Source organism: Biomphalaria glabrata, chromosome 17, assembly GCF_947242115.1.
Source record: "Biomphalaria glabrata chromosome 17, xgBioGlab47.1, whole genome shotgun sequence".
NCBI lineage: Eukaryota > Metazoa > Mollusca > Gastropoda > Planorbidae > Biomphalaria > Biomphalaria glabrata.
In genome coordinates, this window is record NC_074727.1 from 22,209,342 (window position 1) to 22,215,791 (window position 6,450).

At 40.6% G+C, this 6,450-nt stretch overlaps 1 non-coding gene across 1 annotated transcript in view; it reads right to left on the reverse strand.

The window, feature by feature from the left end:
- LOC129923815 (large subunit ribosomal RNA) overlaps window positions 1-640 on the reverse strand; it is a 3,713-nt gene extending 3,073 nt beyond the window's left edge. The window contains exon 1 of the ribosomal RNA XR_008775760.1: window positions 1-640. This exon is cut by the window's left edge and continues 3,073 nt beyond it. This is a non-coding gene — a ribosomal RNA (large subunit ribosomal RNA).
- Window positions 641-6,450: the final 5,810 nt, after the last annotated feature.

The window sequence follows — 6,450 nt, forward strand, 5'->3', positions numbered from 1 at the left end:
TCATTCGCTTTACCGGATAAAACTGCGATCGAGCGCCAGCTATCCTGAGGGAAACTTCGGAGGGAACCAGCTACTAAATGGTTCGATTAGTCTTTCGCCCCTATACCAAAGTTTGACGATCGATTTGCACGTCAGAATCGCTACGGACTTCCACCAGAGTTTCCTCTGGCTTCGTCTCAAAACAAATCTTTACACATCTCAAGGGACCTTTTCGAACTTTTGATCTAATGGGCTGTTGAAGTAAAGATCATCTATTTCTGGGGCCCACGGTTGACTAGGATGTCATGTAGCCCGCACGACGACCAAGTGCACTGTAAATACTTTTTCATGAAATAAAAAAATAAAAGACTAAACACGTGAACAAAGTATTCTGCAATGAAGATGTGGTCCGCGACAAATATTTTCGAACAATTATTAAAACAACAGAAGTAACTAGCAATAAAAGTCCCGTATGCGTTCAATGATGACACATGCACTTAAAGTGTCATTCGTAACCCCTGGCTATGTGTCAGTGTTCTTAGATCTATCTTCGTTATTACCACTTTTTATTTTATGGATACTTGACGATCGTTTCATAATTTGTTTAATAATAATGTAATCTGATTAATTCTCTAATCTACACATTGCTGAATATAAATGTTTATCGACTATAGTACGAATATGCTTGTTACAGCACGTTAGAGACATAAAAAAATATATTTTAAAAACCGATGAAAAATACCCCCCCCCCCCAAAAAAAAAAATCAATTTTCAAAATGGCCTTAGGCGATCTCTTGCAAATGGTCATTCGACCCCACAAAGGGGTTGCGACCCACAGGTTGAGAACCGCTGAGCTATAGCGACCCAACAATTATGCTAAATTAAACTAAAATGTGTTTGCACTGCTCACAGCAATCATAGTTTGCAACATATCGTCTGATATATCTCCCCGCGACAACTCCTAAAGACAAGCAGAATAGGAAACGTGGGGAAAGTGGTCTGGTTTAAAAACATAACAGTTCTTAGAACACGCATTGTAAAAAAGTCACATTATGTGTGTCGGAGGTGTGTGTGTGGTGGTGGCTTTAACAATGGACTTCTGAAGTGTGTGAGTGCGTGTGTTTGTGTGTTTGAGAGAGATATAGAGAGGCTGCACATAAAAAGAGAGTCACTTGTCACTTCTTTTAATGACATTTAATGTCACCGAGCGATGTTTTCGTTCAACTTGTCATTCATTGGACCTGCCAAGGACACACAACTCTGTATCATCCAATCCAAATGTAGACTAAGTCCTCATAATATACTATATACATATGAATCTTTTTGGCGTATGATTAAGATTCTCGTCTGCTTGTGAAATATATATATATATATATATATATATATATATGTGGCTTGTATATATGTATATATATATATATATACTAGCCATATGTTACCCGCTGGCCGCGGGTCTTAGAGTGTTTTGGTTATAAGTAAAGCGAATAAGTCAATGTCAAAATAATGTAAAAATAATATGAATGGAGATATCAAAATAGCTAATCGACCTAAATCCATTTTTTTTTTTCAAATAAAAACATTTGTTTGAAGGCTTACATATATTTGATTAAAATATTAAATGAGTACACTTTATTTTGTATGTACATGTGTTAAAGTATAAATTAGATTTATCATCTTTGAATGGACCTCATTCACCAATCGTAAACAAACAACATTAAGCCACGTGATAATATTGATAAAACAACGAAAGAAACTGTCACGTGACAGCCTGTGTGTATTACATAATTTGTATAGAAGAGATAGAGAATCACGTGGCTAAATGTTTTTTGTTTACGATTGATGAATGAGGTCCAATAGATCTAGAATTAGAGATAAACCTAGAGTTAAATATTGGCTTGGATAGAGTAGAGATTTCGTTCTGTGCATGCGTGACCTATCTGTCTTCTCTAATGAAGGAATAAATGAAACGGTTGTTAGATGTAAGCGACTCATGAATGGAACAATTAAAATTTATTTCAACACGGCTTCACAGATAGAGCAAACGAATGTATGAAAAATGGTTTAGAAAAAAACAAATTAGAAGGTTAATTTGATTAAAATATGTAATGACTGGTTTACAATTAGTATGTTTAGTGTTGCGAAGAGAAGTTTTATCATCTTAGAGTTGAATTAGAGTTTTAGACCTAGGAATAGAGAGATGTGCAGCATTTTGATCTTGTCTAATGAAAGCATGTACGTCAGGACTTCTAAATTCGCAGATAAAAGTAACGAATTTATGTAAAAATGCATTTGAAAGTGTGACGATACGAAACTTGCATACAAAAGTTCATTTGAGTTTTTCCCAGCAAACCGTGAGAAACTTTAATTTTTAACTTCAAACAATTATTTTCTTGTCCACCCACAGCTAATTTCTTGTAGGATTTATCTCCCCTTGCACTGTTTCTCACGGGAAGAATCTCGACGTAAAACATTAACTAGCTTCTCTAGGGCTAACTTTTAATTATTGACCGCTGGACAGGTGACCAGCACACAATAAGTCGCTGCACCAGCGCTAAACGCGGCCTAATAACTTTTCACACCTATCCCCCCCCATCGCTCTAAGAATAGCATTGCACTCGGGCTGGACAGATACATTTTCGCTTAAGACTTTACTCTCACGGTAGGCAACGAATATTGACCATAAATCTGACCTGACGCCTGACATCTCCGGTACATCGATACATGTGAGAAAATCAGCTAGCTTTCTTCCCCACCCGTTAAACAAAATGCCCCAACTATATATATAGAGAGACCAAAGCATTCAAAATTAGGCCCGCTAGAATTTATTCAGTCTCCTCTGTTAGGAAAGTTTAGTTGTGAGGTTTCATTAGGGACAAATGGGTAAGTGTAAACATTTTACTATACTTATTTTATCTTATAGGAATGTGTGAGTACACATTAGTACACAACCACGTTCCCCGTCATTACATTATGACTTTGTTATGTATGTACATTGTACTATTTAATGTCGATGCTATATCTTCTTATAGTATTATTAATGCCGCTGTGGTTGTCTACGTTTGAAGCCATAGTTATTATATTTGATTTGTTATGTTTCATCGATTCTTGATTTTTGGATTTTTTTTTTTTTTTTTTGATTTTTGGATTTGAGGCACATCGGCACAATTTAGGCCATGTCGTGCCTGCAGTCCCTTAAGGACTACTCTCTCTCTAAACAACAAGGGCCAGATTCTATACAGTCATATAATTAAAATCAAGGTCTATTCACAGTTAAAATAGTAAGGTAGTAAAAATTTAAATATTTGGTAAAAATCTAATGTAAATAGTGCATGTTCACAAATTCAGAAATCAGATCTTCGTAGATAGCCCCACTTCCCGAATAAAGCCCAGTACCTTCCCAGGGTCGACATTATTAAATAGTGTTTTTAGATTAGTGTCTATAAAATATTTTGCCCTGACATCCTGGTATCTGGGGCAATCAACGAGGATATGTTCCACGGTGAGGCGAGAGTCACAGTACTCGCAAAGTGGGGGGTCCTCTCTCTTCAGTACAAAAGAGTGCGTGATGTAGGTGTGGCCAATCCTAAGTCTGGACATGGTTGTGCTACCACGCCTTGTCAGACCCTTAGATGTGGGCCGCCACCTGACATCCGCCACAATCTGCCTGAGTTTACTGTGAGTCTCAGCCTCCCATCGGTTCTGCCACTCTCGATAGGTGGCAGAGGCAATACTTTGTCTCAGGTCCGAGTAGGGAATTTGGGTTCCTGACACCGCATGATTTAGGGCTCTCTTTGCTTCTCTGTCTGCGGCTTCGTTTCCCTCAATGCCAACATGGGAGGGGACCCAGATGAAGGTGACATCCCTACGGTCGGCTGTTATTAGGTCCAACAGCTTCAGGCTCTTATGTACCAATGGGATGTCAGTCTTCATCCGCCCCAAAGCTTGCAATGCAGATTTGGAGTCGGAGCAGATTATAAATTTACTCCTTTCTGATGCTTTTACGGCCAAAAGTGCAAGCAATATTGCGTGCAATTCGGCCGTAAAGATGGAGCAGCCATCGGGGAGTCTACGGGAGATTGTTTTGTTCCGAAAGGAGCAGGCACACGCGACCTTTCCCTCCATTTTGGATCCGTCTGTGTAGATGGTGCCACAATCTCCGTAGCTCTCCTGCAGTTCCCTAAAGTGGACTTGTAGTATGCTTGGGTCTGTATTTTCTTTTTTGAAATTAAGGAGGGATAAATTTAATTTGGGTTTATTCATTAGCCAAGGAGGATTCTGAGGGGTTTCTATTTTAGAGATTTGGTCAATGGGTGAGGTTAAATTTTGGATGGGTTCTCTCATTCGAAGTCCCAACGGCTGTATGACGTTAGGCCCTCGATTGTATAATTCTACCTCTGTGGGGTTAAATATGGAGTCAAAAGCAGGGTTCGTGGGGTTGGATTTTAGCTTGACTATATACTGCATTGCAAGCTTTTTCATTCTTATATCCATGGGGAGTTCTCCAGCCTCCACATGGAGACTTGGGATAGGTGATGTACGAAACGCGCCGAGACAGAGACGCAGGGCATCATTTTGTATTGGTTCCAGTATTTTTAGGTACGACTTCCTTGCTGCTCCATATATTATGGATCCGTAGTCTAGCTTGGATCGAATTAGACTCCGATAGAGCAGCAGCAAGGTATCTCTGTCAGCTCCCCAGTCCGTATGGCTGAGTACTCTTAGTATGATTAATGACTTTTGGCATTTCTTCCTAAGTTCCTTAATGTGGGGGAGAAAATTAAATTTGGAATCTAAGGTGAGGCCTAAAATTTTTGTAGTTTTCACGACAGGGATCTTCTTTTTGTGTATAAATAGTTTAGGGTCTGGGTGGAGTCCCCTTAGATTACAAAAATGCATACTAACTGTTTTGGAGTCTGAGAATTTGAAACCATTATAGTTTGCCCAACCCTGAATTTTGTTTAAACATAACTGTAATTTCCTTTCTAAGGTGTTCATGTTTTTCCCATAAGTAAGAATGACAAAGTCATCGACATACAAAGAGCACTCTATGCCAGGGGACAGCGCATTTATGACGCTATTTATTTTAATGTTGAACAGGGTGACTGACAGAATGCTGCCCTGGGGTACACCCATTTCCTGGTCATGAGTGTCAGAAGCGGAGTTGCCCACTCGGACCTGGAATTTTCGATCTTTCAGGAATTCCTCCACAAAGCGGGGGAGGTGTCCCTTAAGCCCCATAAGCGCCAGGTCACGTAGAATGCCATGTTTCCAGGTTGTGTCATAGGCCTTTTCTATATCGAAGAATACAGCTACTAGATGTTCTCTTCTGAGTAATGCATTTCTAATATAAGCTTCCAGCCTTACCAGGTGGTCAGTTGTTGTCCGCCCCTGCCGGAATCCGCACTGGTAGTTTGAGATCACTTTATTCCTTTCCAGGTACCAGACCAGCCTACTGTTAATCATTCTTTCCTTGGTTTTGCAGATGCAGCTTGTTAGTGCTATTGGTCGATAGTTAGCTGGGTCAGAGCCGTCTCTTCCCGTTTTAGGTATCGGTATAACTGTGGCTTTCCTCCAGCTGTTTGGGAAAGCGCCTGTTTGCCACACACAGTTATAGACCCCTAGTAGGACTGCCAATGAGGGTTCGGGAAGGTGCTTGAGGAACTGGTAATGGATTTCGTCTTCTCCAGGCGCTGTGTCATGTGACTTGTCCAGCGATTCCCTCAGTTCCTCAAGCGAGAACGGTTTGTTGTAGTCTTCATTGTTCTCTGACCTGAAATCAATGGGGTGTCTTTCCTCCCTGGTTTTGACTTTTTGGAACTCTGGCGTGTAGTGTGCAGTGGATGATTTTTCTGCTATTGAGGATGCAAGGCAGTCAGCTATTTCTCTGGGGGACGTGACAGTTCGTCCTTGGTTTTTCAAATGCCCTATTGCATTTGATTCTTTCCCTTTGATTCGCCTTACTGCCTTCCAAACCGCTCTAGCAGAAGTTTTGGCATCCAGACTGCCGACAAAACTTCTCCAGGAATTCCTTTTGGCTGACCGTATGGTTTGTCTAGCCTTTGCTCTAGCTATCCTGAATAGCTTTAGGTTTTCCTGGGAAGGATTCTTTATAAATGCAGCCAGTCGTTTTTTCCTATCACCAATAGCACTTTTGCAAGCTGTATCAAACCATGGTTTGCTAGGCCGTTTTGGATTTGCAGAGGTTAGGGGTACAACTTTCCTGGCTATACTTAGTAGCTTGCTAGCAAAGGTATCAGCTGGGTTCTGTTCATGGAGGATATTTTCTGTGATATCCTCAGAGCATCTTTTTTGGAATTGTTCCCAATCGGCCTTATTCAGTTTCCACCGCTGAGGTCGTCCCAATGAAGGGAGATTGTTAGTAATGATGATTGGGAAGTGATCACTTCCCCGTAGATCATTGCTAACTGACCATTTAAAATCGTCCAGAAGTCCGGGGACGCATACGGTGAG